The following is a 21,830-nucleotide window of genomic DNA, read 5'->3' on the forward strand; positions in this document are numbered from 1 at the left end:
CTTCCCAAGCCTTTCCTGGAGGCACACATAGCCAGCAAAACTTTCAGGACTGCCACAATGAATATTCAGAAAATACAGTGGTCCTCAATATCTGTAAATATATGCTATGCATATTCATTTGTGGTAATCCTAAAACTCAAATGGTGAGGTGTGTCTCTAGGAGACGGTTGAGAATCACTGGTCAAAGAAAGCAGACATATCCTCCTCCAAGTCTGAATGACTGATAAATGAGGAGGATACTTTATGAACAGGTGTTTTTATCGCCCTTTGCACAGGACTAACCTGTGGCAAAGTGTTCACAAGAGTAACCTGTGGCAAAGTGTTTGGGATTTTTGTGACGAATCCTTTATCTGTATTTGATTTTGGCAGTAGGTTGTGAATCCTTAAAAATGTTAATCATATTTGTTTGAGCAGCTGATGGAGCATGAGAAGGAACAGAAGCTGAAGGAGACGGTCTGTCTGCCACTGCTACTAGACTATCTGCCAACAAAAAAAAAATCAGGAGTTGATTCCTTATTCGTTTTGCTAGTAAAGGACTAAGCTGTATAGAAATGGAAGGCAAACTAGCGTACTTTGGTTGAAAGGATCGTTCTATTATTATCAAATTATCTTAATTATTTTTCTGGTGCAGGCTTGTGCCAACAGTCCTGCTCTCAAGATGCTAGGCATCTGATCAATTCCTTGCCAAGATTTCAGTGCTCCAGGTTTTACACCAGTGCCTCAGCACTCAGATTCTGTGCCTGGACTTTGAAATCCAGACTTTGCACTGTTGAATCCAATGACTACTGGTAGCTCCTATCTTTTGGCACTGAGGCATGGCATCATATCCAATTTCAAGTGCTGTGCTATGAGTTTTGTTGCATCTTTGTCTCATTCTCTGGCTAAGACACGATCGCCCAGGATTATGACTGTTCTCTGAGGGGCAATGCATATGAGAAATATATCCTGTTTTCTTGATTGCATGTGGAACATCTCCAGGTCAAAGATTTACTTTACAAAAGAGTCCTGGACAATCAAGTGTTCTGCAAGCTTAATCCTGTGAATTAAGAGCATCCTTGCTGACATCCTACTATAGCTGCACCAATTGCCCTTGTTTGTGGACTAATATATCTTATGTGTGCAGACATATCTTATACCCATCTGTGAAATTCTTCCTGTCACAGGTGGGACACCTCTTAAAGCCTGGCTATTCCTTAGACATGTTGAAAAGCATAGCAATTAGGCCAAACCCAATGACTAACAAAAAGAAAGACTCAAAGGAAGAAAGGGGGCTTGTTTCTATTTACTTCTTTTTTTCTCCCACGAGAAATCCATCAAAAATATGAAAACAATAAATAAAAACCCCTGCAGGGGTTTTATTTATTTATTTTGACATTTATCTGGAGTGGAGGAGTGGCCTAGTGGTTAGGGTGGTGGACTTTGGTCCTGAGGAACTGAATTCAATTCCCACTTCAGGCACAGGCAGCTCCTTGTGACTCTGGGCAAGTCACTTAACCCTCCATTGCCCCATGTAAGCTGCATTGAGCCTGCCATGAGTGGGAAAGTGCAGCGTACAAATGTAAAAAAAATAGAAATACCCACATTATCCTGAACATACTTGAGTTCAATGTGGCTAACATAAATAAAATGACAGGCAAGGTTTACAATACCATAAACAAATTATCAAGTAAGAACAGAATAGCACAAATAAGAACTAAATAATAAACCACTGATGACCAATTATAATTTAATACACTCCATTAATGGGTAGAAACCTCTCAAAGAGAAAAGTTTTCAGTTTTTTTGTGAAATACCAAGTAATCAGGCTGACCCTTGATTGCCATTGGCAGTGAGTTCCACCACTTAGCACCTTGGTATCTATAGTCTGCAGAGTGAAATGATTTATTGCACATTCTCTTCCAATCTGGAAGATGAAGTCTAAGGTAGTCTCTAGAACCAGAGGGAATAGTTATTAAAGGCTGCATGTAATCTGGTGTCATGCCATGTAATATATGAAAGACAAAAACACATAATTTAAAAATACTCCTGGCTTTAATGGGCAGCCAGTGAAGCTTGCAAAATAATGGAGTGACTCTATGCAAGCCTTGCTGCTATATTTTGGGTTGTTTGCAGCTGTTTTAGGACACCCTCCTTATATCCAGCAGAGATGGAATTGCAGTAACCGAACTGAGTTAAAACCAAGGACTGAACTAGCAGTCTAAAGATGTCAGGTAAGAAATATGATCTGATTCTCCTCAGCTTCCAAACGTGAATGATTTTTTCACTACTGAGGAAATCTGTGGCTCGAACGTGAGGTGACTGTCAATTAATACACCCAGTACCTTAAGCGTAGTGTCTAGGAGGTAGGATGTGTTGTCAATGGTAAAACTATTATATACGGTACGGTTGAACGGGTTGGTTACCACAAGAAATTTAGCCTTCTCTATTAACTTAAATTTTAATTCAGAAGCCCAGGATTCCAACAAATCAAGACCAAGCCTAATTTTACGGACAATTTCTGTAAGACCATTCTTGAAAGGGTTAAGGTTTGAGCAGCAGAGTAGATAAGAAAAGTTGAAGCACTTTTAATGGGAAAAAAATGTGATGTAATACATTTGTTTATTCTGGCAGGAATCAACTTCCATATGAAAAAAAAAAGTTCACAAAAATATCTTTTGGATACAAAACTGCTAATAAGTAAGATTCAGGGGATCAGAGTATTGACGTTTCCCAGTGCTCTTTGCGCTTTCAGCTCATTCAGAACTGGTGCTGCCATGAGCCTTCATGTGCAACTACCCACAAATTTTTGTTCCCCTATTTTATCCTCTCCTTCCTATACATAGGGGGTAATGTTATAAGGAGCTACCTAAAGTTAGGTGGCAAGAATATGCTTACACATGTGTAAATGATTAGCATACCGGCAATGGGGTCCTTTTACTAAGGTGCACCGAAAAGTGGCCTGCGTTGGTGTAGACGCGCATATTGGATGCATATAGGTCCATTTTTCAGTGAACCTGCAAAAAAGGCCTTTTTTTGGCCGAAAATGGACATGTGGCAAAATGAAAATTGGTGTGCTTCCATTTTGGGCCTGAAACCTTACCGTTACCCATTCACTTAGCGGTAAGGTCTCACGCGTTAACCAGGTGGTAATCGTCAGCACTCATACAATGCCGATTACCACCCGGTTAGTGCCATGTGCCAGAAAATAAAATATATTTTACGGTGAGCATAGTGGACGCACGTAAAAAATGAAATTACTGCCCGGGCCATGCGGTAGCCGGGCGGTAGTTCCAAATTGGCACGCACTGGACGCGAATAGGCACCTACGTGACTTAGTAAAAGGGCTCTTCAGTGCTATTCTGTACACGTGCTGTCATGTTACACTGGTATTTTATAAAGAAAGTAGGCATCTACATTTCTTTATAGAATAGGCTTCAAGTAGGTACCTCTTTATAGAATTACTCCTAGTGTTGTCATTGAAGTGCTGGTTCCGTGCCAGCAGTCGTTCGCTAGGACTCCCTTCTGGAGGAGCTCTTGAATCAAGTCACTAGACCCCCTGTTTACAAAGCCGTGCTAGCAGCTGCTGCACAGCAATAGCCCATTCGGCATTGTTGCACTTAAGCAATGATCAAAGCTCCCTCTGCCCTGGAGGATATTTTGTTAAAACCAACAATTGTGACATCAGCCTTTGTTACAAATATGGAGATCTATTTTTTTTAAACTTCAGTACAGAACATTAAACATTTATTTCTGAATATCAATCCTACTGAAGTCATCATCTAACAATCTGCTAGTGACTATAAGGTGAAATAATATAAGCAAAGAGAGAATACAACCTAAGAATGATGATAAAGATAAGTGAGATGACCATAAGTGACCCAATTAATACAGGGCAATTATTATCAGTATACTCAAAATGCATGGACCTTCCACTAATAATTTATTGACACAGCATTAGATCAATAGTGCAATCAGGGGAGTGATAAACTGTACTAAGAAGATGATTTTTTTTATCACTTCACTTTATTCTGGCTATAAATCCAAATACACGTGGAGGGGTATAATCGAATGGGGCGCCCAAGTTTTCCTGAGGACGCCCGACAAAGGGGTGGGGAAACCCGTATTATCGAAACAAGATGGGTGGCCATCTTTCGTTTCGATAATACGATTGGGGACGCCCAAATCGCGAAATTTAGGATGACCTTAGAGATGATCATCCTTACAGATGGTTGTCCCCGATTTTCGGACGTAATGGAAACTGAGGACGCCCATCTCAGAAACGACCAAATCCAAGCCATTTGGTCATGGGAGGAGCCAGCATTCCTAGTGCCCTGGTCCCCCTGACATGCCAGGACACCAACTGGGCACCCTAGGGGGCACTGCAGTGGACTTCACAAATTGCTCCCAGGTGCTGAGCCCCCCAAAACCCACTCCCCACAACTGTACACCACTACAATAGCCCTAAGGGGTGAAGGGGGCACCTACATGTGGGTACAGTGGGTTTGTGGTGGGCTTTGAAGGGCTCACATATACCACCACAAGTGTAACAGGTGGGGGGGATGCATACTTCTGTGATGGAGCTGGGTATGACATTTGAGGCTGGCAAAAATATTTAAAAAGTATTTTTTAGGGTGGGGGGGGTTGGTGACCACTGGGGGAGTCAGGGGAGGTCATCCCCGATTCCCTCTGGTGGTCATCTGGTCAGTTCGGGCACCTTTTTGAGGCTTGGTCATAAAAAAACGGACCAAGTAAAGTTGCCCACGTGTTCGTCAGGGACGCCCTTCTTTTTTCCATTATCGGTCGAGGACGCCCATGTGTTAGGCACGACCCAGTCCCGCCTTCGCTATGCTTCCGACATGCCCCCTTGAACTTTGGTCATCCCCGCGACGGAAAGCAGTTGAGGATGCCCAAATCGGCTTTCAGTTATGCCGATTTGGGCGACCCTGGGAGAAGGACACCCATCTCTCGATTTGTGTCGAAAGATGGGCGCCCTTCTCTTTTGAAAATAAGTCAGATGTGAAAGCCATAGAAAGTCTTCAACACTATATACAATCTGAAGGAATTCTTTAATGGTTTTTTTAAAATCATATTTACTACAATATAAAAACCACAGGAAACAAAGTAATATGAGTATTAACAATAAAGCCCAATTGGCCCATCCTGCCTTTCCAATTATTCTGATCCCAGAAAACAAGAAGGCAGACGATCAGCAAAATCCAACGTGGAAACCAAACAAAGCAGATTGAATAAATAAACTTTATTAATAAGGTAGACACCTCAATAAAAAGTGCCTGACACAGGCTGTGTTTCGCCCAAAAGGGCTGTGTCAAGGGCTCTATAAGAGTATGTACATACACAACAAAAGGTAAATTATATATCTTAGTTGCCACCAAATGTAATGAATGGGCAAAAAACACAGTTGCAGTCAAAAAACCAGCATACAGGCAATGTCAAGAACAAAACCGCCTTCCAGTAAATGATAGCGTGTAGCCACACCATTCATTATCACTGGAAAAAAATCTGCTCTGTTTGGTTTCCAATTATTCTGATCTACACTGCTAAGGATATATTATAGCTGTTAGCTGTAGATACGTGGCCATTTGAATGATCCTTAAGAGGTCAGCTTTTTTGTTTTATGTTTTGGTTCTCCGCCTTTCTGAATAAATAAGTATTCTAGTTCCCATACTAAGGGCCCTGTTTACTAAGGCGCACTAGCGTTTTTAGCATATGCTAAACGCTAGAGATACCCATAGGAATATATGGGTGTCTTTAGCGTTTAGCATGTGCTAAAAACGCTTGCGTGCCCTTAGCGCAACTTAATAAACAGGGCTCTTAATCTAACATCCATTATTTCCAACCCATTAAGTCATACTAAAAATGTATTCCAAAATAAAACTAAAATACAAGAGGATAGTAAACAGAAACGAAAGGGTGTACCTTCCTCCCTGGCAGCCAAGTCTCTTGGAGACATCTCGTTGGAGGAACCCTTCCAAGAGGGATTTCAGTTCAGGAGTAAATGAATCTGGCAACTCTACATTCTACAGAAAAACAAAAACAAAGAAACCCCCCCACAATGTGTTAAGCCATGAACCCTAAAACATGAGGACAATTTGAAACCACTAGAAGAAAACAGCAAGATACCACCATGAACGTAGACCATTTTTATGGATGTTGTTCTAAGCTGTTTCTCTAAGTCAACACAACATCTTTTCTGAAAATGTACTTGAATTAAAAACTATTAGCCAAGAATGCAAGATCTGAAAGAGATTATTCTAGTCCTTACCATTGTCAGGGTCATTCGGTCAATCTCATGTTTATCTTTGGTTTTGTGCTGCCTGAAAGGGCTGTGCCTACAGAATAGAGGAAAACAAAAGTGACTGAAATATAAAGTTGATCCAGAACCCTGGAATATGACCGCGTAACATTACTATCAAATAGAACAAAACAAGGCAATTCTAATATGGTAAAAAAAAAAAAACCCAAAAAGTGTCATGCAGAAGAAGTTTGGTTTCTTGATGAAATATTTACTTTTCAGAGGGATATTAAATGAGGATAGTTCATACTTGAATTCCTACATTATAGCAGGGGAGATTACTGGATACCAAGAAAAAAAAAACCTCATCAGATTCATTGTTGTCTCTGGAACAAAATTTCCTTGGAGACTGTACTAGAATCTGCTTCATTTTTAGAGAGAAAATAGGTGTGTTTATTTTAATAATTTTTAATTCACTGGTGGCTGGCATTAATTTAATTTATATACTTCTCAGAGTGATGACCGTTAAAATTTGTTATTAATCTTATCCGATATTGCTTATTTACATGTGTTTGTATGATCAATTATTATAATTGCATTCTATTTATTTGATGTTTTATTGTGAATTATAACTGTAATTGTGTTTTATATAAATGTTCATATCATCATAAATCACTTTGGGGCAGTATGGTGTATCTGTGGGAGTATCAAATTTGAGTAAGTAAATATATGGAGGGGCATAATCGAATGCAAATGTCTATCTCCATGGGCGTTTACCTCCAAGAACGGGTCCGTGAAGGGGCAGACCGAACCGTATTTTCGAAAAAAATGGACGTTTTTGAGTTGGGCGTTTCTTTTTTTTAGCGATAATGGAAACTAAAAACCCCCAGCTCAAAAACGTCCTAATCCGAGTCATTTGGTCGTGGGAGGGGCCAGGATTCGTAGTACACTTGCCCCCCTGATATGCCAGGACACCAACTGAGCACCCTAGGGGGGGCATTTTTTAAAAATAGAAACAAATATTAAATTACCTCCCAGGTGCATAGCTCCCTTCCCTTGGGTTCTGAGCCCCCAAAATCCCCCCCAAAACCCACTCCCCACAACTCTACACCATTACCATAGCACTTACTGGTGAAGGGGGGCACCTACATGTGGGTACAGTGGGTTTTTAGGGGGGGGGTTAGAGGGCTCACATTTTCCACCACAAGTGTAACAGGTAGGGGGGAATGGGCCTGGGTCTGCCTGCCTGAAGTGCACTGTACCCATTAAAAACTGCTCCAGGGTCTTGCATAGTGCTGTCAGGGAGCTGGGTATCACATTTGAGGCTGGCATACAGGCTGGCAAAAAAGGTTTTGGTTTTTTTTTTTTAGTGTGGGAGGGGCTTGGTCACCACTGAGGGACTACGGGGAGGTCATCCCCCATTTCTCCAGTGGTCATCTGGTCAGTTGGGGCACTTTTTTGGGACTTGTTCGTGAAAAAAAAGGGTCCAAAAAAGTGACCCAAAATCCCGGTCAAAAAGCCTTTTTTTTTTTTTCGATTATCAGCTAAAGACGCCCATCTCTCCTGGCTGATAACCACGCCCCAGTCCCGCCTCCACCACGCCTCCACCATGCCCCCGTCAACTTTATTCGTTTCCGCGACGGAGTGCAGTTTGAAACGGCCAAAATCGGCTTTCGATTATACCGATTTGGGCGCCTTTGCGAGAAAAACGTCTATCTCCCGATTTGGGTCGCAATATAGGCGTTTTTCTCTTTCGAAAATAAGCAGGATAGTCAGTTTCCTTCTAGCTGTTGTCCAGATATAAGGCTAGATTTACTAAATTGTGTTAACTCGCACTTAACATCTGTTACTATAATTACTGCAAGCTCTTGGGGGGTCTTTTACAAAGGTACACTAGCATTTCTTGCATGCGCTAACCATGTAGACACCCATAATATTCCTAAGGGCATCTACACGGTTAGCACGTGCTAAAAATGCTAGCACACCTTTATAAACGTGGCCTGTAGTCAACAGGCCTCACTGATATGAAGCTTGCTTTATGTAAGGGGCAGTGTTCACCAATCTTTCGGCAGCCGCAACATCAATTCCCATGACTGTCAGAAGTGCATAATCCCCGGCAGACGCAGGACAATGACATCCTATAGCACAGGCCCAGTTTCTGACCCCAAATGAGAGTTTCATGACCACCCCCCTTTTGGGTCATGGCCTACAGTTTGGGAAGTTCTGCATTAAGGCCATTATTTTAGAAACATATTCACATGTAAATAGTGGCAGTTAAGTGTGTATATTCCATACAAGTGTAACTATTGATTTCAGTATTTATATGTGGATATCCACACCAGGTAGAGATATGAAGGAGGAATGGTTTGGCTGGGATTAAAATTTACACATGTATACCCCATTTTACAAAGGAATATATGAATATTGGGAAAAATTCCCATGTTGGGATTTACATCTACTCGAAGACACATATGGAGGGGCATTTTCAATATGACATCTAAGTCCAACTTTGGACGTTTTGCTAAAACGTCAAAAATTCAAGTGGCGGAATACAGCCATTTTCAAAACAGAAAAATGTTTTTTTTATAATGGCTATTTGATACATGTTTTTGTGGTCTATGCATTTATCTTTTTGGTCCATTTAAAAAAAACAACAACAAAAAAACGTCCAAGTGAAAAATGCACAAACTCAAGCCGTTAGCATGTAGGAGGAGCCAGCATTCTTAGCAGACTGGCCACATAGACATCCTAGGACAGCATTGGAGCAATGGAGCACCCTAGGAGGCATTACAGTGGACTTCAAATAAATGTTGCCAGGTACACTTCTCACCATTGCTCCCTTAGCTTGTCTGCTGAGCCCCCCCCCCCCAAACCCCCAACTGTACACCACTACAATAGCCCTTATGGGTGAAGCGGGCACCTATATGTGGGTACAGTGGGTTTCTGGTGAGTTTTGGAGGGCTCACAGGTTGCACCACAACTGTAACAGATAGGGAGAAGTATGGACCTAGGTCCACCTGTCTGCAGTGCACTGAACCCACCACTCACTATTCCAGGGAGCTGCATGCTGCTCTAATGGACCTGAGTATAAAATCTGAGGCTGGCATAGAGGCTGGTAATATTTTTAATCACATTTTTTGGCGGTGGGAGGGAGATAGTGGAGGAGTAAGGGGATGTGTAAATACTCACACCTAGTAGAGAACCAAGGAGTAGGGTAGAAAGGATGGGTTGGTCCAAAAATGAAAGGAAGACAGGAGATCCTTGCACACAGTATTTATTGAATACATCTAAAAGATTGGTGTTCCTTCACTTCACATGGTTGACCCCCATAATACTTATGCCTAAACACCTATGTGGATATATACACTGTTACACTAGTATTCTATAAAGAAGAGCAAGTACCAACTGTCCTTTATAGAACTGTCCTTTATAGATAGGCACTCTCTAGACATTTACATATAGGTGCCACGTTTTTAGAATTGCCCTCTTTGTGCACATATATTTATGCATGTATGCAGTCATGCAATTTAATATTGCACAGGAGGTGAGTCTCTTTCAACAAAAAGGAAGCACTAGATGAAGGTAAAAGAGTCATACTCAGGAGTAATTGAAGGAAATGCTTCTTTACAGAAAGCGTGGTAGATACGTGGAATGGCCTCCCAGTGGAGGTGATGGAGACGAAGACAGTATCTGAATTCAAGAACGAATAAGACAAGCCCAGAGGATTTCTTAGGCAGAGGAAGAAAGAGTGGATGGTATGGATGAGCAGACTGGATAGGCCATATGATCTTTATCTTGTCATTTTCTATGTTTCCATAAAAGCCCTTTTCTTTATTAAAAGTAAGCTTTGGAAGCAAAAACAAAAAACACCCCAACAGGCTTTATAAGATAACCCTCCTATTTGTCTAAAGATTAAATATACTGTAGTAGATAGAGGAGGGTCACGACAGTGTGAGTGAGATTCAAGGTCAAATTAACACATGATAGCATGAATAATTCAAATGTTTTCTACAATCAAAATCTGTTTTCTCAGGGGTTTCTAAACTACCTGTTTTCTTTCTACTGTAGTAAACAAACTCCTAGCATACTTACCATTTATAACAGAAAAAATGTATTCATGCACATATTGTGTAGTAACATTTAACTTAATTTGGAAAAAGAATCATTTAAAGCAATTTTAAAAATACAGCTCAAAATGTTATCAGTTCTCTATAACTGGCATTTCAGTGGAAACATAATGTTCTGATTTTCTGACATATGGCAAATTGTCTTAGTTACGTGCAATAGGGGGCAATCTCCACTTACAGATTTGTGCTTTTCCATGAAGGACACTCAACAAGGTCAGTGCACTGAGAAGCTCAGACAAAAAAAAAAATGGAAACAAATAATCTGTACTAAAAGATCTAGCTTAATTTTTGAGGAACCTGATATTTATTAAAGATATAAGAAATCTGGCTCCTGTTGATTTACTGAAGTCTCTCATGTTTGGATCTGTTAGCTAGCCTTTTCCTTTCCAGAGTTTTAGAATCGGATATAAAAATAATGCAGCAATTTGAATTTACATAACAGTTTTTTTCAATCTGGATGCCAGGTATCACTGGTAGCCCATTCTGATACTAATCAGGAATGAGCGTTTTCAAAGTGAAAAAGAGAGAGGATAAAGTGATGCCACTATTGTTTCTCCTATTATAATAGCCCAGTAGTAGCTGGCTAAACAGAGGTAGCAAAGAGGCTGACATGACGGTTATATTTTCAGAGGGAATCTGAATATGCCCAGAAAGTCTCCTGCTGTAGTGATTAGGCTATACACCTTCCTATGTATGTAACATTTATTCTGGATAATTTTCCTTGCATTTTAAAGCTAATTGAAATATGCATACTTATGAACAGTGCACAAATAGTAGCTACGGTTGAAGCTTTTACAGTTTTTCAAATGTGCTAATTAATCCCTTTTGGTGTGTATTCTATACATCCAATACAGGCGCATGCATTTTTCCCATTTATATAATCATTAGACAAGAAGTAGTGATCATTGTGTAGAAAAGAAAGCATACAAAACTTGGGGCCCTGTTTAATAAGCTGCTTTATAGGTGCGCTAGTGTTTTTAGTGTGCGCTAAAAATTAGTGCACGCTAACGCTACAGACACCCATATATTCCTGTGGGTGTCTCTAGCATTTAGTGTGCGTTAAAAATACTATCACGCCTTAGTAAACAGGGCCCTTGGTTTCAATGAACTTCTGCATGGTTACATGAGTACAGCTTGTTTTCACATCACAATCTTAAATTTGTGGTCAACAGGCAGAAGACTGCAGGTCACTCTATTTATTTGTGACATTTATATCCCACATTATCCCGTTTGAGTTCAATGTGGCTTACAACAAACAGTATAGGATACATAAAGCGAATGCTACATACCTGTAGAAGGTATTCTCCGAGGACAGCAGGCTGATTGTTCTCACTGATGGGTGACGTCCACGGCAGCCCCTCCAATCGGAACACTTTACTAGCAAAGGCCTTTGCTAGTCCTCGCACGACGATGCGCACCGCGCATGCGCAGCCGTCTTCCCGCCCGAACCGGCTCGTGTTCGTCAGTCCCATATGTAGCAAGACAAAGACAAGGGAAGACACAACTCCAAAGGGGAGGCGGCGGGTTTGTGAGAACAATCAGCCTGCTGTCCTCGGAGAATACCTTCTACAGGTATGTAGCATTCGCTTTCTCCGAGGACAAGCAGGCTGCTTGTTCTCACTGATGGGGTATCCCTAGCCCCCAGGCTCACTCAAAACAACAAACATGGTCAATTGGGCCTCGCAATGGCGAGGACATAACTGAGATTGACCTAACAACTTATTCAACTAACTGAGAGTGTAGCCTGGAACAGAATAAAACATGGGCCTAGGGGGGTGGAGTTGGATTCTAAACCCCGAACAGATTCTGAAGCACTGACTGCCCGAACCGACTGTCGCGTTGGGTATCCTGCTGCAGGCAGTAATGAGATGTGAATGTGTGGACAGATGACCACGTCGCAGCTTTGCAAATCTCTTCAATAGTGGCTGACTTCAAGTGGGCCACCGACGCTGCCATGGCTGTAACATTATGAGCCGTGACATGACCCTCAAGAGCCAGCCCAGCCTGGGCGTAAGTGAAGGAAATGCAATCTGCTAGCCAATTGGATATGGTGCATTTCCCCACAGCCACTCCCCTCCTGTTGGGATCAAAAGAAACAAACAATTGGGCGGACTGTCTGTTGGGCTGTGTCCGCTCCAGATAGAAGGCCAATGCTCTCTTGCAGTCCAATGTGTGCAGCTGACGTTCAGCAGGGCAGGAATGAGGCCGGGGAAAGAATGTTGGCAAGACAATTGACTGGTTCAGATGGAACTCCGACACAACCTTTGGCAAGACCTTAGGGTGAGTGCGGAGGACTACTCTGTTATGATGAAATTTGGTGTAAGGGGCCTGGGCTACCAGGGCCTGAAGCTCACTGACTCTACGAGCTGAAGTAACTGCCACCAAGAAAATGACCTTCCAGGTCAAGTACTTCAGATGGCAGGAGTTCAATGGCTCAAAAGGAGGTTTCATCAGCTGGGTGAGAACAACATTGAGATCCCATGACACTGTAGGAGGTTTGACGGGGGGCTTTGACAAAAGCAAACCTCTCATGAAGCGAACAACTAAAGGCTGTCCCGAGATCGGCTTACCTTCCACACGGTAATGGTATGCACTGATTGCGCTAAGGTGAACCCTTACAGAGTTGGTTTTGAGACCAAACTCAGACAAGTGCAGAAGGTATTCAAGCAGGGTCTGTGTAGGACAAGAGCGAGGATCTAGGGCCTTGCTGTCACACCAGACGGCAAACCTCCTCCATAGAAAGAAGTAACTCCTCTTAGTGGAATCTTTCCTGGAAGCAAGCAAGATGCGTGAGACACCCTCTGACAGACCCAAAGAGGCAAAGTCTACGCTCTCAACATCCAGGCCGTGAGAGCCAGAGACTGGAGGTTGGGATGCAGAAGCGCCCCTTCGTCCTGTGTGATGAGGGTCGGAAAACACTCCAATCTCCACGGTTCTTCGGAGGACAACTCCAGAACAAGAGGGAACCAGATCTGACGCGGCCAAAAAGGAGCAATCAGAATCATGGTGCCTCGGTCTTGCTTGAGTTTCAACAAAGTCTTCCCCACCAGAGGTATGGGAGGATAAGCATACAGCAGACCTTCTCCCCAGTCCAGGAGGAAGGCATCCGATGCCAGTCTGCCGGGGGCCTGAAGTCTGGAACAGAACTGAGGGACCTTGTGGTTGGCTCGAGATGCAAAGAGATCTACCAAGGGAGTGCACCACACCTGGAAGATCTGGCGCACTACTCGGAAATTGAGCGACCACTCGTGAGGTTGCATAATCCTGCTCAACCTGTCGGCCAGATGTTGTTTACGCCTGCCAGATATGTAGCTTGGAGCACCATGCCGTGACGGCGAGCCCAGAGCCACATGCTGACGGCTTCCTGACACAGGGGGCGAGATCCGGTGCCCCCCTGCTTGTTGATGTAATACATGGCAACCTGGTTGTCTGTCCGAATTTGGATAATTTGGTGGGACAGCCGATCTCTGAAAGCCTTCAGATTGATCTGCAGATCGCGTTCCTGGAGGGACCAGCTTCCCTGGGTGTGAAGCCCAGCAACATGAGCCCCCCACCCCAGGAGAGATGCATCCGTAGTCAGCACTTTTTGTGGCTGAGGAATTTGGAAAGGGCGTCCCAGAGTCAAATTGGACCAAATCGTCCACCAATACAGGGATTTGAGAAAACTCGTGGACAGGTGGATCACGTCTTCTAGATCCCCAGCAGCCTGAAACCACTGGGAAGCTAGGGTCCATTGAGCAGATTGCATGTGAAGGCAGGCCATGGGAGTCACATGAACTGTGGAGGCCATGTGGCCCAACAATCTCAACATCTGCCGAGCTGTGATCTGCTGGGACGCTTGCACCCGCGAGACGAGGGACAACAAGTTGTTGGCTCTCGCCTCTGGGAGATAGGCACGAGTCGTCCGAGAGTCCAGCAGAGCTCCTATGAATTCGAGTCTCTGCACTGGGAGAAGATGGGACTTTGGATAATTTATCACAAACCCCAGTAGCTCAAGGAGTCGAATAGTCATTTGCATGGACTGCAGAGCTCCTGCCTCGGATGTTCTTTACCAGCCAATCGTCGAGATAGGGTAACACTTGCACTCCCAGCCTGCGAAGCGCCGCTGCTACTACAGCCAAGCACTTCGTGAACACTCTGGGTGCAGAGGCGAGCCCAAAGGGTAGCACACAGTACTGGAAGTGACGTGTGCCCAGCTGAAATCGCAGATACTGTCTGTGAGCTAGCAGTATCGGGATGTGCGTGTAGGCGTTCTTCAAGTCCAGAGAGCATAGCCAGTCGTTTCCTGAATCATGGGAAGAAGGGTGCCCAGGGAAAGCATCCTGAACTTTTCCTTGACCAGATATTTGTTCAGGGCCCTTAGGTCTAGGATGGGACGCATCCCCCCTGTTTTCTTTTCCACAAGGAAGTACCTGGAATATAATCCCAGCCCTTCTTGCCCGGATGGCATGGGCTCGACCGCATTGGCACTGAGAAGGGCGGAGAGTTCCTCTGCAAGTACCTGCTTGTGCTGGAAGCTGTAGGATTGAGCTCCCGGTGGGCAATTTGGAGGTTTGGAAACCAAATTGAGGGTGTATCCTTGCCGGACTATTTGGAGAACCCACTGGTCGGAGGTTATGAGAGGCCACCTTTGGTGAAAAACTTTCAACCTCCCCCCAACCGGCAGATCGCCCGGCACTGACACGTTGATGTCGGCTATGCTCTGCTGGAGCCAGTCAAAAGCTCGTCCCTTGCTTTTGCTGGGGAGCCGAGGGGCCTTGCTGAGGCGCACGCTGCTGACGAGAGCGCGCGCGCTGGGGCTTAGCCTGGGCCGCAGGCTGTCGAGAAGGAGGATTGTACCTACGCTTACCAGAAGAGTAGGGAACAGTCTTCCTTCCCCCATAAAACGTCTACCTGAGGAGGTAGATGCAGAAGGCTGCCGGCGGGAGAACTTGTCGAAAGCGGTATACCGCTGGTGGAGCTGCTCTACCACCTGTTCGACTTTTTCTCCAAAAATATTGTCCACTCGGCAAGGGGAGTCCGCAATCCGCTGCTGGATCCTATTCTCCAGGTCGGAGGCACGCAGCCATGAGAGTCTGCGCATCACCACACCTTGAGCAGCGGCCCTGGACGCAACATCAAAGGTATCATATACCCCTCTGGCCAGGAATTTTCTGCACGCCTTCAGCTGCCTGACCACCTCCTGAAATGGCTTGGCTTGCTCAGGAGGGAGCTTGTCCACCAAGCCCGCCAACTGCCGCACATTGTTCCGCATGTGTATGCTCGTGTAGAGCTGGTAAGACTGGATTTTGGCCACGAGCATAGAAGAATGGTAGGCCTTCCTCCCAATGGAGTCTAAGATTCTAGAGTCCTTGCCCGGGGGTGCCGAAGCATGCTCCCTAAACTCTTAGCCTTCTTTAGGGCCAGATCCACCACACCAGAGTAGTGAGGCAACTGAGTGCGCATCAGCTCTGGGTCCCCATGGATCAGGTACTGGGACTCGATCTTCTTGGGAATGTGGGGATTAGTTAGAGTCTTGGTCCAGTCGCCAGCAATGTCTTTTTAGGACATGATGCATGGGTACTGTGGACGCTTCCTTAGGCGGAGAAGGATAGTCCAGGAGCTCAAACATTTCAGCCCTGGGCTCGTCCTCCACAACCACCGGGAAGGGGATGGCCGTAGACAAAGGCCGCAAAAGACAGACTCTCAGGAGGAGAAAGCTGCCTCTCAGGGGAGGGAGTGGGATCAGAAGGAAGGCCATCAGACTCCTTGTCAGAAAATATCTGATGTCCTCCTCCTCCTCCCACGAGGCCTCACCATTGGTATCAGACATGTTCATGAACCTGTGTCTGAAGCCGTGCCCGACTCAACTCCATGGAAACACGGCCACGGTGGGATCGTCGAGAGGTAGACTCCCTCGCCAGCACTGGCGAAGCTCCCTCCGCCGACGGAGAGCCTTCCTGGGAGGCGGCCGCAGTCGATACCGCAAGCGGAACCGATGTCGGAGACCTCACCCCGGGCAAGGGCCAGCCGGCGCCTCACTCGACGGTACCGGTGGCGCAAGCACCCCCGGTAACGGAGGGGAAGGCGCAACAGCTCTCCCAGGATCTCCGGGAGAACGGCCCGGAGACTCTCGTGCAGAGCGGTTGTGGAGAAAGACATGAAAGCCGATGCAGGCGTCGAGGTCAGAGTCTGTTCCGGGCTGTCCACGGTGGAGCGCATTGACACCTCCTGAACAGAGGGTGAGCGGTCCTCCCGGTGCCGATGCCTATTGGGTGCCGACTCCCTCGGCGACCCAGAGCTCTCGGTACCGATGCGGGAAGGAGACCGGTGTCGATGCTTCTTTGATTTCTTCAAACGAAGCATGTCACCGGAGCTTCCCGGTACCGACGAGGAGGACGTAGAATCCAGCTGTCTCTTCCTTGGGGCCGAGACCGAAGAAGGTCGGTCTGGGGGGCTGTACCACAGGAGCCCTCAGGGTAGGAGGAGACCCACCCGAAGGCTCACCGCCACCAGCAGGGGAATGGACAGCCCTCACCTGCACTCCAGCGAAGCACCACCGTCCGACGACATCAGCAACAGCGGAGGTCCCGGTACCACCAACGCCGACGCAGCCTTCCGATGTCTCGGTACCGACGATGCAGAGGGTCGATACCTCGATGCAGTCGATGCCGAGGTCGAAGGTCTTGACGCTGCCGACGTCGATGCACTCGATGTCTCCGGTGCTGTTGTCGACGAAGAGCCCGAGAACAACACGTTCCACTGGGCCAGTCTCACAACCTGAGTCCTCTTCTGTAAAAGAGCACAAAGACTGCAGGCCTGCGGGCGGTGCCCAGCCCCTAGACACTGAAGACACGACGCATGCCTATCAGTGAGCGAGATTACCCGGGCGCACTGGGTGCACTTCTTGAAGCCGCTGGAAGACTTCGATGACATGGGCGGAAAAATCACGCCAGCGAAATCAAAATTCGTGATGGCGACGAAGGGCACCAAAAACAAGGGAGAGAGAAAAAACCCGATCTGAGGCCCCAAAAAAGGCCTACCCTGAAGCGAAAGGAAACTTACGTTGGGGAAACAAACTGGACACACGGAAGAGACAAAGACCGAGGTTTTTTCTTTTTTTTTTTTTTCCGAAATCGCGAAGACGCGCGAGGATCAACTTTGAGGGGCACGAAACGGCGCAAAACACGACCGTCCGACCGCGGACAAAAGAAGACTGACGAACACGAGCCGGTTCGGGCGGGAAGACGGCCGTGCATGCGCGGTGCGCATGGGCGCGCGAGGACTAGCAAAGGCCTTTGCTAGTGAAGTTCCGATTGGAGGGGCTGCCGTGGACGTCACCCATCAGTGAGAACAAGCAGCCTGCTTGTCCTCGGAGAAAAAGAAGCAACCCTCACTCAACAACTTCACTCAGCTTCATTCTGGATCAGGAAATGCAGAATGTTGCCAGATCAGGATGTCATCTGAAGGTTAACTTAACTGTTAAGCAAAAGAGTTTATAAAGGAAAACACCCCGGGGTAAAATAAAGGATAACATTAAAACTAAAACCTTTTTAAAAACACAGTTATGTATTTTACTCACCCTCTCAGAAGTTTGAACAGCATACAGCCTAGAGAGAACCAGTCTGCACTGCTATCATATGCTGTTCCCTTCTGTAGCACTTCTGGAGCCATATAGCCATGGGTCCCACTGCAGGAATATAATCAAGACAGATCTGTTTTCAATTTGAAAAATAATATAACATATTATACAATTATTAAGAGGGCATTTTTGATAAAATGTCTAAGCCCGATTTTGGATGTTCTCCTAGAAAAGTCCAAAAATTGCGCGGTGAACATAGCCATTTTGGAATCTGAAAAATATCTATCTTTTTGATTTGAAAATCACCTTTATCCTAGACATTTTGAGCTCAGTGCGTTTTTCTTTTGGGATCATTTTGGAAAAATGAAGAGATAGAATATCTTTCAAATTATGTGTTTCATTCACCAAATTCTGTTTGGTCAAGTCCCATCATACAGTGGGGGAAATAAGTATTTGATCCCTTGCTGATTTTGTAAGTTTGCCCACTGACAAAGACATGAGCAGCCCATAATTGAAGGGTAGGTTATTGGTAACAGTGAGAGATAGCACATCACAAATTAAATCCGGAAAATCACATAGTGGAAAGTATATGAATTTATTTGCATTCTGCAGAGGGAAATAAGTATTTGACCCCACCAACCAGTAAGAGATCTGGCCCCTACAGACCAGGTAGATGCTCCAAATCAACTCGTTACCTGCATGACAGACAGCTGTCGGCAATGGTCACCTGTATGAAAGACACCTGTCCACAGACTCAGTGAATCAGTCAGACTCTAACCTCTACAAAATGGCCAAGAGCAAGGAGCTGTCTAAGGATGTCAGGGACAAGATCATACACCTGCACAAGGCTGGAATGGGCTACAAAACCATCAGTAAGACGCTGGGCGAGAAGGAGACAACTGTTGGTGCCATAGTAAGAAAATGGAAGAAGTACAAAATGACTGTCAATCGACAAAGATCTGGGGCTCCACGCAAAATCTCACCTCGTGGGGTATCCTTGATCATGAGGAAGGTTAGAAATCAGCCTACAACTACAAGGGGGGAACTTGTCAATGATCTCAAGGCAGCTGGGACCACTGTCACCACGAAACCATTGGTAACACATTACGACATAACGGATTGCAATCCTGCAGTGCCCGCAAGGTCCCCTGCTCCGGAAGGCACATGTGACGGCCCGTCTGAAGTTTGCCAGTGAACACCTGGATGATGCCGAGAGTGATTGGGAGAAGGTGCTGTGGTCAGATGAGACAAAAATTGAGCTTTGGCATGAACTCAACTCGCCGTGTTTGGAGGAAGAGAAATGCTGCCTATGACCCAAAGAACACCGTCCCCACTGTCAAGCATGGAGGTGGAAATGTTATGTTTTGGGGGTGTTTCTCTGCTAAGGGCACAGGACTACTTCACCGCATCAATGGGAGAATGGATGGGGCCATGTACCGTACAATTCTGAGTGACAACCTCCTTCCCTCCGCCAGGGCCTTAAAAATGGGTCGTGGCTGGGTCTTCCAGCACGACAATGACCCAAAACATACAGCCAAGGCAACAAAGGAGTGGCTCAGGAAGAAGCACATTAGGGTCATGGAGTGGCCTAGCCAGTCACCAGACCTTAATCCCATTGAAAACTTATGGAGGGAGCTGAAGCTGCGAGTTGCCAAGCGACAGCCCAGAACTCTTAATGATTTAGAGATGATCTGCAAAGAGGAGTGGACCAAAATTCCTCCTGACATGTGTGCAAACCTCATCATCAACTACAGAAGACGTCTGACCGCTGTGCTTGCCAACAAGGGTTTTGCCACCAAGTATTAGGTCTTGTTTGCCAGAGGGATTAAATACTTATTTCCCTCTGCAGAATGCAAATAAATTCATATACTTTCCACAATGTGATTTTCCGGATTAATTTGTGATGTGCTATCTCTCACTGTTACCAATAACCTACCCTTCAATTATGGGCTGCTCATGTCTTTGTCAGTGGGCAAACTTACAAAATCAGCAAGGGATCAAATACTTATTTCCCCCACTGATCTGAATAATCTCATTGAATTACCCCCTCATAATGCTGTTTCATCATCTAGAGAATATCTTGTCTTACATTTCCCCATCTGTAAGAATGTGATATATAAAACAATTCACTCTGCTAATTTCTCCTCTCAAGGCACCAAAATTTGGAATTCTCTTCCTAAATCAATCAAGTTTACAGATGATTACCTAACTTTTAGAAGTCTTCTAAAAATACATTTCTTCAGTCTGGCCTTTGTGAATATAAAGAACTCTATTTCAATTACCCACCCCCTTTTTTAATCTATTTCCAATCTAGTCCTGCCTAAATATGCTATCACCTATCCACTCTTAATTATTTCTTGTCTTTGAGAGAGTCTAAATCCCTGGTTACTTACTGCACATGTATAAATTTGCTTCTTGAATTTATTGCTATATTTTTTACATTATTATGTTATTCACTTTATTGTTTGTTTGTAAGCCACATTGATCTTAAATGTATTTTGGGCTAATGTGAGGTATAAATGTCATGAATGAATGAATAAATAAATAAATAAATAAAATAAAGGGCTAGATTCTATTATGACGTCTGAAAAATCTGAATGGAATAAATTGCCACCTAAATGTAATCTTTAAGTGGTGCCTAGATTTAGAATTTGCTTAGGTGATATCCTAGCGCCTAGAACTACGCACATCCATTTATACCAAGAGCGATGTGGTGGAAATACCAGTGCGTAGATTCAGGCACAGAGGGCTATATCCTATAACAGTGCATGTAAATTTTAGAACGCCCATTTCCCTGGCCATAACCATGTCCGTTTTTAGCTCCACACATTAGAATTTAGGCGCTGTGTGTTACAGAATACCCTTAGCGAGTTATGCGCGTAAATTCTAATTATTGCCAATTAGTGCTCATTATTGCTTGTTAAGTGCTGTTAAAAATACTGATTGGCTTGTTAAGCCAATTAAGTTACGTGCTTTGTTGTAGAATACACTTGGATTCTGGTGCAGAATGCTAGATGCGATATACAGAATCCCAGGGAAAACATCTAAGAGAAAAACACCCAAAAACTAGCCACTGGAATGTCTGGAGGTCATCATTCTTAGTAGACTGGCCACACAGATATCCCAGGAGAGTAGTGTTGCAGTCTAGGGACACTGTAGTGGATTTCACATAAAACGTCCCAAGTACACATCTCACCAGAACCCCATTATATTGTATGGTGAGCCCACCAGGAACAGAAAAATACCTAATGTGCCTCACTGTACACCACTACAATAGCTTTCAAGCTTGCAGGTGTCACCTATATGTACAGTAGGTATTTATGTATTTTGGAGGTCTCACAGATTCCACCACAATTGTACCAGTTAGATATGGGCTGGGTCCCCTTCTCTACAGTCCACTGCACTGACCATTAGTCTACTCCTGGGACTTTCTGCTCTAACAGGAATGACCATCATATGTGAAGCTGTCACACAGCCTGGTATGTACTGTCACTATCACATCTTAGGGGGCTGGGAGGGGGTCGGTAACCACTGGGGGAGTAAGGGGGAGTTTATGCCTTAATCCCTCCAGTGGTCATTTAGGGCACCTTCTGGTCATGACTGAAACAGGTCTAGCTAAAATTTTGGCCCTAGACATATTCATTTTGTTCCATTATTGCAAAAAATGTCTCTCCCTTGGGGCCACCTTGATCAAAATATCCCCCTTGAAATTTGAACAAACTGGAGCATGGTGTCTAAAATCAGGGTGTCAAAAATCGCAAATTGGATGTTTTTGAGAGAAAAACATCCTTCTGCCACCTTATAATGTTTAGACTATTTTTAATTTTTTTTTTAAATGAGCTCCATAGTGTATTATTCTTTTATGTAATATGGATTCAATATCCTAAGGGTTATTTTACTCAAAACAATA

General features: G+C 44.7%; 1 protein-coding gene across 1 annotated transcript in view; it reads right to left on the reverse strand.

Moving 5' to 3' along the window:
• Positions 1–21,830, reverse strand: part of GRK3 (G protein-coupled receptor kinase 3) — a 441,692-nt gene that overhangs the window by 56,189 nt on the left and 363,673 nt on the right. The window lies entirely within an intron of this gene.

Source organism: Microcaecilia unicolor, chromosome 11 (genome assembly GCF_901765095.1).
Source record: "Microcaecilia unicolor chromosome 11, aMicUni1.1, whole genome shotgun sequence".
NCBI lineage: Eukaryota > Metazoa > Chordata > Amphibia > Gymnophiona > Siphonopidae > Microcaecilia > Microcaecilia unicolor.